Source organism: Oncorhynchus keta, chromosome 1 (assembly GCF_023373465.1).
Source record: "Oncorhynchus keta strain PuntledgeMale-10-30-2019 chromosome 1, Oket_V2, whole genome shotgun sequence".
Taxonomy (NCBI): domain Eukaryota; kingdom Metazoa; phylum Chordata; class Actinopteri; order Salmoniformes; family Salmonidae; genus Oncorhynchus; species Oncorhynchus keta.
In genome coordinates this window covers 26020049-26031273 of record NC_068421.1, presented here as the reverse complement: position 1 = coordinate 26031273, position 11225 = coordinate 26020049, and the positions used below count along the sequence as shown (strand labels likewise).

Genomic DNA, 11225 nt, shown 5'->3' with positions numbered 1-11225 from the left:
TTTGCGTGATGAGGCTTGTTACCAGGGGCGGAATTCGACATCCAAGCCTGGACTGACCAGCTCAAACACTTGTGTCTTTGGCTGAGCATGATCAGGTTTGTACAGGAATAATGGTCCTGTGAACCATGATGTACTGGTGAGATGGGAAGTGGGAACTGACCTTGAGGTGTGGTCAATGGGATTGTGTTCTGTAGGTACGTAGTGCCACTGCTCCGGCCATGTTGATGGTCAGATGTGTTGGACTCTGTTGTGCACATACAGATAGCATTTAGTCTCATTGTATATGTACCTGAGGATTACTTTGCTGTCACAGTATAAATTGATGGTGTCTGGTTTGAGGTCTATTTCATCTAGCATGAGCTCTGCCATTTCTACTACCAACACTGCTCCACATAGTTTGAGCCGGGGTATAGTAGGATCAGACTGAGGGATTAGCCTGGCTTTCCCTAGAATGAAGCCCACATCTTGGAAGCATCTAAAAACACTCATATGTAGCTCTTTGTGTTTCTATTTGAAAGGGAGTTTGTGGTGTAGGTGGGTGGGATATGAAGCTGCTTCAGATCCTGTAGTGAGTCCCTCCATGCTTCCCATTCTTTCAGCTTTTCTTCAGAGAGTGGTGAATCCCAATCTCAAGTGTCTGAGGAGAGTTCCCTGTATGGTTACCGGAGCTACCAGGCTGAGAGGGTCGAAGAGGCTATTTACTGTTGACAGGCCTCAGCGACGCGTGAATGCTATGTTATTGACTGATGCTCTGAAGGTAAAGGGGTCCTTGGTTATTTTCCAGCATAATTCAAGACTGTGTTGCATGGGCGTGGTTTCTCCTCCGAGCCATAGGTCTTTAATGCCCTCGGCATGATCTTCTGGGGGCGAATGCTTCCATCATGGTTGCACTGTTCAATGCGAACTTGCACAGTCGTATGTTTAACACTGCTAGTTATGTTTGTGTTCTCTGTAGCAAGCCGATGGCCTCTGTATCTGTGGGCAGAGACTTGAGCCCATCATCGACATAGAAGACCCTCAACAAATTGTCGGGTGCCTGCCCCATGATCCTGTTCACCTTCTTGTGCAGCTCGCCTGAACCTGTATATGGCGACGGAAGTAGATGGGCTTTTGCCGAAGACGTGGAATGTTCATCCTGTACTCGATGATGTCTTTTTGTGACATTGTTTTCTCAGTACCAGAGGAATCTCAGGTAGTTTCTGTTATCTTCTCTCACAATGAAAACATTTAACATCTGCTGGATGTGGTGCTGTTATTGCTACAGGTTCTTTCCTGAAGCGGTTTAGAACTCCCTGAAGGCTGTTGTTTAGGTCTGGGCCTGTGAGCAGCACATTGTTGATGGAAAGACTGTACTGCTGTGTACTGCAGTCAAAAACCACCCTGATCTGGCTTGGCTTTTGTGGATGGTAGACCCCAAAGTTTGGCAGGAACCAACACTCATCTCCATCATTCAGTCAGATAGCCAAGATAGCTAAGTGATCATTTTCCGGTTCGATGTAAATTCAATACGGATATGTGCATGCAGAATAGAGGCAATAACATGAGGTGGCGCTTTGAGAAAGCTAACGAAGATGGGCGGGACAAACGTTATCAATGGAGGGGTCTATGAATGAGTGCGCTGAGGCAGTAACGTCTGTAATTATAACAGCTGCAGATGTGATTGTTCCAGTGGGTTCAGGGGGAAGAAGGTGGTGCCATGGTGGACAGATGAGTGCTCAAAGGTGGTGCAGGAAAGGGATATAGCTCCACGGGCACTTAAGAATGGATTGACAGAAACGGAGTATCAAAGAAAGAGGGCAATGGCGAGAAGAACGATTAACAAAAAGAAAAGGGAGAAATTGGGGGACGTCTGAATACCTGGATTATGGACTTCCTGTTTGATCGGGTCATACAGGTGAGGGTGTTGTCAGAATAGTCAATGTGGTGTTGTGGAAATTCTTACACAGAGACACTCAAAGTCAATCTTAATATGAATAATTGTATAGCGTGCTTGTCAGCGTGCTAGAGAGGTTCCAACCAACTCAATGCACCTGTGACAAGGTTGAAATAGACAATTAAGCAGTCGGGTTACGTATGTATAGTTGTGAAGCCACCTGCTGTATTATTTCAGTAACTGCATTCCCGTGAGTATCTACATACAGCACTGGAAAAAAATAGGAGAGCACTGCAAAATGATCAGTTTCTCTGGTTTTACTATTTATAGGTATGTGTTTGGGTAAAATGAAACATTTAGTTTAATACTATAAACTTCTGACAACATTTATCCGAAAAAAAATATATTGTCATTTAGAGCATTTATTTGCAGAAAATTAAAACGGGTCAAAATAACAAAAAATATGCAGTGTTGTCAGAAAATAATCTCAAATAATGCAAAGAAAATAAGTTCATATACATTTATAAACCGAATACTAATCTTTTAATTTAGGAAGAGTTCAGAAATGTTCAATCACAGCTTTCATGCGTCTTAGCACGCTCTCCACCAGTCTTTCACATTGATGTTGGGTGACTTTATGCCACTCCTGGCACAAAAATTCAAGCAGATCTGCTTTGTTTCATGGCTTGTGACCATCCATCTTCCTCTTGATCACATTCCAGAGGTTTTCAATCGGGTTCAGGTCTGGAGATTGGGCTGGCTGAAACATCCACAGATCTTCACCGATCCTCCACCAAATTTCACAGTGGGTGCGAGACATGGAGAGGTCGACAAGCCACAGTGTCTCGCACCCACCAGCAAGGCTGGAATCGGGCCGATTTGTCTTTCTGAAAGACGCATGAATCAAGCCACGTACAAGGTTATACTGGAAGAAAACTTGCTTCCATCTGCTCTGACAAAGTTCACCAATTCTGAGGATAGTTTTTCCAGCAGGACAATGTTCCATGCCACACAGCCAGGTCAATCAAGGTGTGGCTGGAGAACCACCAGACCAGTGGTCTCTTAGCTCTGGGAAAACAAATGTATGTAGGCATGATCACGCAGCATTCAGCCAAAGAGTTGTTCAACTTTGATGGAGGTATGTATCGTGATCCATGCTGCACTCAGTGTTCACACTTTAAAAATGATATCTAATGCATGTTAGGCTGAAAACCATATTGTTTTATAATCGATATCGACACATGATAGTTTTAGAGCTGTCATGTATTTAACATTTTATGGACATTTATCAAACTTGCACGTTGCGTTATGCTAGAGGCTAGCTGACATTCGCCTTGTACATTCTTTGCTAATAAGGCTAGTCACCTCGAACTGTAAATGTATTTTTATTTTATGTTTCATGTCACTCAGATTGCATGGTGGGTTTGCAGTTGTGCTGAAGTTTACACAGGGTTGTATGTATTCACAGGTATGTGCTCCCAAATTACTTGGAATTATGATATGTTACTTTACACGTGTAGCCCATGTGCTGTGGTGATTTGTTAGGCCATCAGACAGAGTCATAAGTTGACAGCTCCTCTGTAGTCATGTTATAAATGTAATAGTGTATAGTGTAAATATACATTTGAATTTTCTGAAATTATTACAGATCCGCCAGCCAAAGAGTTGTTAAACTTTGATGGAGATTGCATGGTGGGTTAGCAGTTGTGCTGAAGTTTACACAGTGTTGTATGTATTCACAGAATAAATCATGAAAGAGAACAACACTGTCCTTTGTCAAAGAGCCATATAAGAGCCATTACACACTATAGTACACAAGTCAATCGGGGAGCTCTGCTTGGGGCAGTCCCAGCAGTTGTCTTATATACGACTATACACAGACAAGTTATGTTTGCATGATTTAGCATAATTAATTAATCATTACTGTTTTATTTAATTAATGTGACCGACCAATACTGGTTCATAACATGTACCTCAAAAGGCTACTTATAAACTGAGACCTTGAAACTGAGATTTTTCGTTCTCAGAACAAGGTCTGGGCGTACTACCAAATTGCAGCTACTGATCATGAGGATTTGTTCAGTCAGCCACTTGCATGAACAGAGAAATTGGTTATTAGAACAGGCTGATGCTTGCTCATCAGCTCAGTGTTCCACATAATGTAAAAAGGTTAAGGGTTTAGATGACCTAACTCTGAACTTGTTAAAAGAAAACAACCTTCAATCATTACTCATCATCTGTATCTACAGGTGGAAATGGGAGCTCATCCAGAGTGGGCAGCTCATTAGTGAGCTCATCCAGTGTGGGCAGCTCATTAGTGAGCTCATCCAGAGTGGGCAGCTCATTAGTGAGCTCATCCAGAGTGGGAAGCTCATTAGTGTCACCATCCTCTGGAGGAGCAGAAAACATAGCTGCTGAACTCTTATCAGCCAGAGAGGCACTGAACTTATTTTTCTAGCATTAACTTCACCTAATCTGTGGTAATGACAGATTGGTATTTCAAAGCATTAGTCTAAATTACTATACATTTTGCAGTGTGCAGACTTCCACAATCTACCTGTTACCCCAAATAAACATGTTTGGATAAGCCTAAATCAATTATGGACATGGTTGAGCCCCACCTCCCCCCCGGCACTCATCCTTACTAGTATTAATGGCACATATTCAAAATGTATTGCCACTGTACTTTACAATCCATTATGTCTTGTCCATTGTCCTACCAGTACACCAGCAGCATGAGAGAGGTTTGGACTGGATCTCTCTCCGTGCTCACTCCACATGGACCCATGTCGCACTACTGAGAGAAAAGGCAGTTGATAGTTTTGATTGGATGCTGTGTACAGTTTGCTGGCTTGGACTCAGGTCTCACAATAGAAGTTATGAAGGACCGTGTTGATTTCCATTTTCACCATTACTTCAGCCAGTTAGAGGATCACACTGTTGTCGGCCAAATTCTCTTCTATGCATCTAGATACCATCTGTGGTCACCTTCACCATAACCTTGAGAGAGGACAGACCAGAACAGAAGTTTAGGGCATTTCTAATTTACTGTATGACAAATCATCATTACTACATGGTTCAGGAAATCCAGACTTCTAAAACAAATGTCAAAGAACAGTTTTTTTCCCCCCAAAATGTCAAGTTGTATAATGACAGGAGACGCGAAATAGGGGGGTTTATTTCTCTACACAAAATAGCGTATGTCCTGAGCATGAGGACAAAGCCCAAACAAACATGTCTATAACACAGAGCTGTAACCCCAAAAAAGAGTGAGGTATAAACCTCTAATAAATACACTGGCGAGGCCCGTACTAACAAGTGCACACTAACACGGTAACACACAAGCCGATACAACAGAGCACATGTACTCGCAAGACCAATGGACATGGAACAATAATCAACAAGGACAATGGGGAACAGAGGGCACATACAGTGGGGAGAACAAGTATTTGATAACCTGCAAAATCGGCAGTGTTTCTACTTACAAAGCATGTAGAGCTCTGTAATTTTTTATCATAGGTCCACTTCAACTGTGAGAGACAGAATCTAAAACAAAATTCCATAAAAATCACATTGTATGATTTTTAAGTATTTAATTTGCATTTTATTGCATGACATAAGTATTTGATACATCAGAAAAGCAGAACTTAATATTTGGTACAGAAACCTTTGTTTGCAATTACAGAGATCATACGTTTCCTGTAGTTCTTGACCAGGTTTGCACACACTACAGCAGTGATTTTGGCCCACTCCTCCATACAGACCTTCTCCAGTTGCTGGGCAATACGGACGTTCAGCTCCCTCCAAAGATGTTCTATTGGGTTCATGTCTGGATACTGGCTAGGCCACTCCAGGACCTTGAGATGCTTCTTACGGAGGCCACTCCTTAGTTGCCCTGACTGTGTGTTTCGGGTCATTGTCATGCTGGAAGACCCAGCCACGACCCATCTTCAATGCTCTTACTGAGGGAAGGAGGTGGTCGCGATACATGGCCCCATCCATCCTCCCCTCAATATGGTGCAGTCGTCCTGTCCCCTTTGCAGAAAAGCATCCCCAAAGAATGATGTTTCCACCTCCATGCTTCACGTTTGGGATGGTGTTCTTGGGGTTGTACTCATCCTTGTTCTTCCTCCAAACATGGCAAGTGGAGTTTAGACCAAAAAGCTCTATTTTTGTCTCATCATACCACATGACCTTCTCCCATTCCTCCTCTGGATCATCCAGATGGTCATTGGCGAACTTCAGACGGGACTGGACATGGGCTGGCTTGAGCAGGGGGACCTTGCGTGCACTGCAGGATTTTAATCCACGACGGCGTAGTGTGTTACTAATGGTTCTTTGAGACTGTGGTCCCAGCTCTCTTCAGGTCATTGACCAGGTCCTGCCGTGTAGTTCTGGGCTGATCCCTCACCTTCCTTATGATCATTGATGCCCCACGAGGTGAGTTCTTGCTTGGAGCCCCAGACCGAGGGTGATTGACCGTCATCTTGAACTTCTTCCATTTTCTAATAATTGCGCCAACAGTTGTTGCCTTCTCACCAAGCTGCTTACCTATTGTCCTGTAGCCCATCCCAGCCTTGTGCAGGTCTACAATTTTATCCCTGATGTCCTTACACAGCTCACTGGTCTTGGCCATTGTGGAGAGGTTGGAGTCTGTTTGATTGAGTGTGTGGACAGGTGTCTTTTATACAGGTAACGAGTTCAAACAGGTGCAGTTAATACAGGTAATGGGTGGAGAACAGGAGGGCTTCTTAAAGAAAAACTAACAGGCCTGTGAGAGCCGGAATTCTTACCTTTTTCGTAGGTGATCAAATACTTATGTCATGCAATAAAATGCTAATTAATTACTTAAAAATCATACAATGTGATTCTGGATTTTTGTTTTGGATTCCGTCTCTCACAGTTGAAGTGTACCTATGATAAAAAATTACAGACCTCTACATGCTTTGTAAGTAGGAAAACCTGCAAAATCGGCAGTGTATCAAATACTTGTTCTCCCCACTGTATATATACATACTAATCAGGGGGAATGGAAACCAGGTGTGTAATGAGACAAGACAATCCAGGGTTGGTGATAATGATCCAGTTCAGAAGAAGGCCGATGACATAGACCTCCGGAGCTGGTGAATGGAATGAGCAGCAGTACCAGTGAGAATCCGTGACACCAAATTGGCTTATACTCCCCTATCATCTTGGCGATCTCACTGCAGACTTACAGGTCAGGGAGTCAGAGGGCTAACTCTTAGGGGAAAATCCTGACCATCCAAGCAGACCCAATATGCTGAGATTTGTTATTGAAGCAAGACAAAAACAAAGAAAAGAAAACAACAACAGCAATACACATATATCACTCGAGGCGGGATAAACTCCAATTAATTTGGAGTAACTGCCATTCATTACCAACATCTCTTTTTTTCCAGAACACACAGCCAAGGCAACTAAGGAGTGGCTCCGTAAGAAGCATCTCAAGGTCCTGGAGTGGCCTAGCCAGTCTCCAGACCTGAACCCAATAGAAAATATTTGGAGGGAGCTGAAAGTCCGTATTGCCCAGCGACAGCCCCGAAACCTGAAGGATCTGGAGAAGGTCTGTATGGAGGAGTGGGCCAAAATCCCTGCTGCAGTGTGTGCAAACCTGGTCAAAAAATACAGGAAACGTATGATCTCTAATTGCAAACAAAGGTTTCTGTACCAAATATTAAGTTCTGCTTTTCTGATGTATCAAATACTTATGTCATGCAATAAAATGCAAATTAATTACTTAAAAATCATACAATGTTGTTTTCTGGATTTTTGTTTTAGATTCTGTCTCTCACAGTTGAAGTGGACCTATGATGATAAATTACAGACCTCGACATGCTTTGTAAGTAGGAAACACTGCCGATTGTGCAGGTTATCAAATTCTTGTTCTCCCCACTGTATGTACCGTACTCTGTACCAACTTCGGCCTACAATTGTATTACTAAAGTAATATTTTAATACTTCAAGTCTGTTTCCTTTCCATTTCTAATGTATGTTTGATAGTTATATAGACCTGATCATTTTAAGAAATTGACCATATCCATCGACCAACTCAGCCACTGAAGAACTCTGCCTCCCAGGAACCCGAAACCTTCTCTTTCCTTGATTCTGTCATCCTGTCCGAGTCTTCCAGAGCCCTTGCAGTTGGGCCATGCTCCTCTCACATGTATCGACCATCAAAGACGGATCCAAGAAGGGCTCTGCCTATACTGTGGAGGGAAAGATCATCTACTCAGCCATTGCCCTGTTCGCCCCCAACGGAGAGATGAGAAGGGTTCCTACGCTGCCATGCAGGTAGGCGTGTCCTTATTTCTAAATATCTCCCAGAAGCAATTCTCCATCCCAGTGTTGATAACCGTGAAGGAGGTTACTAAGTACGTAAGGGCTTGATAGACTCGGGACCAGCAGGTCATTTGATCGATCACCAGCTTGACATTGATCTTACACCTGTCACCCCTCCCTTAAGGATTAACACCCTGGACTGGCAGCCATTGGGCACGGGCTTCATCACGCACCTGACACAGAGCGTCACCATCCGGATTGGAGTCTTCCACACCGGACCCATTCAACTCATGGAACTCTCATCTCCCTAACAGCCACTCATCCTTGGACACCCCTGGCTTTGTCGTCACAACCCTGCCATCTCGTGGCGACAAGGTAAACTACTGTCCTAGTTTACCTGCTACCTACTTCACCAGTTGTCTCAGCCTAGCCTACAGAGCCACCACCATTGAGGCCAATGCAGTGCCACCCACCATACCATTTGAATACACCCAGTACAGCAATGTCTTCACGAAAATCAAGGCCTCCACTCTGCCACCACATTGCCCAGGGGACTGTGGTACAGACTTACTCTCTGGAGTGTGTATCAGCACAGCCTTTCCTGCTGTAGTGCTGTATTGAATATACTGATGTTTTGTTGGTCTGCTTCAGCTGATACCCTCTTTATGTTTCCTCAGGTTGTGATGCATTCTTTAAGATCAAGTACCGTCTGCGGGAGCATCTGCACAGCCACACTCAGGAGCGCCTGGTGGCCTGCCCCACCTGCGGCTGCCTGTTCTCCAGCAACACCAAGTTCTTAGACCACATCCAAAGACAGGCCGAGCCAGAGGGTGAATGGGCTCAGCTCTGCCTGGCCAGAAGTCACTGTTTTACAGCACAGGCAGATATGTTATTGGTTTAGACATGTACATTTTATTTTGATTGAATGCCCTCTGATTCTTATAGGATCCCTGGTGTGTGAGCATTGTGACAAAGGCTTTGCCAATGAGAGACTGTTGAGAGACCACGTACGACAGCATGGTGAGTGTGCTGTTTTCCACCACTTCTCTGTTCAGTATTATTCAAATCAAATGATCAAATCAAATTTTATTAGTCACATGCGCTGAATACAACAGTTGGAGACCTTATAGTGAAATGCTTACTTACAGTTACAGTTCCAACAATACAGTTTCAAAAAATACAGATAAGAATAAGAGATAAAAGCAAGAAGTCATTATTAAAGAGCAGCAGTAAAAAATAGCAATATATACAGGGGGGTGCCAGTACAGAGTCAATGTGCGGGGGGCACCAGTTAGTTGAGGTAGTGTGTACATGTAGGTAGAGTTAATTAAAGTGACTGAATAGATGACAACAGAGAGTGGCAGTGGTGAGTGGAGGGGGGGAATGTGAATAGTCTGGGTAGCTATTTGACTAGATGTTCAGGAGCCTTATGGCTTGGGGGTAGAAGCTGTTTAGAAGCCTCTTGGACCTAGACTCTGAGCTCCGGTACCGCTTGCCGTGTGGTAGCAGAGAGAACAGTCTATGATGAGGGTGGCTGGAATCTTTGACAATTTTTAGGGCCTTCCTCTGACACCGCCTGGTATAGAGGTCCTGGATGGCAGGAAGCTTGGCCCTAGTGATGTACTGGGCCGTTCGCACTATCCTCTGTAGTGCCTTGCGGTCAGAGGCCGAGCAGTTGCAATACCAGGCAGTGATGCAACCAGTCAGGATGCTCTCGATGGTGCAGCTAGTCCACAATCATCTCATTTTGTCTGGATTTAGCTCATATTTAGCTCATTTTCCATGTTTGGCTTCGACATGTACCTCTATTAGTCAAGCAGATTTATTTTAGTTGTATTGCTATCAATAAGATATTTTGATTAGCTGATGATGGCTGTTGTCTGTGTCCAGTTTCTTTCACTGTAAACCTTATGAGTGATCTATCCTGCCTTTCAGTGAACCATATCAAGTGTCCTGTGTGACATGACCTGCACCTCTCTCGCCACTCTGAAGATCCACATCAAGTTCCGCCACTGTGACGAGCGACCCTTTCCCTGTGACTTCTGTGAGAGCAGGTTGTTGTCCCACAGACTCATCAGAGTCCCCACAACTTGCTGACCCTTATGGACTGTACATATTGTGCACATATTATTTTGCTTACACTCTGTTGTTTATGATGTATGTCTCCCAGCTTTAAGAACCAGCAAGACCCGTGGAAGCACATGGAGAACCATAATGAGGGGGCGGCCTACCACTGCTCTGTAGAGGGCTGTGACTACTACTACCACATGGCACACACCATGAACCAGCACTACAAGAGAGTACACTAGGTACTCAGAATGGCTGCAAGAGGCGCCAAACAGTCACTCCGTGCTCAATAGAACTACAGAATCAATATCCGTGTCAAAGCTAAACTTTTTAATTTGCAAAAATGTTTTTGGAATTTTGATCAAGTGTGCTCTACTTGACACTTGCATAATTCTCCTCTGTAGGGTGGAATGGTCACAAAATACAATGAGCGCTTAGCTTTAAAAAAAAAATATATATATCAGATCCAGCATCTTCTCCGTACCAGTGTTGGAGACCACTAATGTGGCAGTACTGAATCTCTCTGTTACAGCTGTGCTGAATGTATGATGGCTGGGCTTAACCTGGGATGGGCTGTTTATTAAAGTTTACTAAAAGTTAGTATCTCCGGTTGAGATGTGACAAGATTGTATTATTTTCATAAAGTGTGTTTTTGTTTGTTAGTGTTTTACAGTATGCGCTTTAATACAGTCTGCGCTTTTAGTTCAGCCTCAGAATGTGACCCCATTGACAGCAGTTTTGAAATAACTTTTGTGGTGTCAGGTCATATTTCTGATGTTTTTGAAACTCTTTTCCATTAAGTCATAGATCTTAGATTTTCCTTTATTCTGATTTAATTAATGCTATAGCTTTTTATTTGACCTAGTTCTTGTTTTAGTTTTTTACATTTGTTAAGTTTTGTCAGTTATTTGTATTTTTTGTCTGTCCATTTTATGAACTAATTTGTTGGATCGCACTTTGTTGTTGAGCAATATCATTGTTCATC

The 11225-nt window shown here is 43.4% G+C and overlaps 1 long non-coding RNA gene across 4 annotated transcripts; it reads left to right on the top strand.

Moving 5' to 3' along the window:
* The first annotated feature begins 2342 nt into the window (after window positions 1–2342).
* On the top strand, window positions 2343–11177 carry LOC118357923 (uncharacterized). Of its 4 annotated transcripts, none has more exons than XR_008137144.1 (10): window positions 2345–3011; window positions 3284–3341; window positions 7294–7457; window positions 7673–7733; window positions 8025–8185; window positions 8358–8548; window positions 8851–9003; window positions 9119–9193; window positions 10109–10227; window positions 10344–11177. It is a non-coding gene; the product is annotated as an uncharacterized LOC118357923 (long non-coding RNA). The 4 variants fall into 4 exon arrangements; XR_004820409.2 differs by having other exon boundaries at window positions 7972–8185; XR_004820400.2 differs by having other exon boundaries at window positions 7948–8185.
* Window positions 11178–11225: the final 48 nt, after the last annotated feature.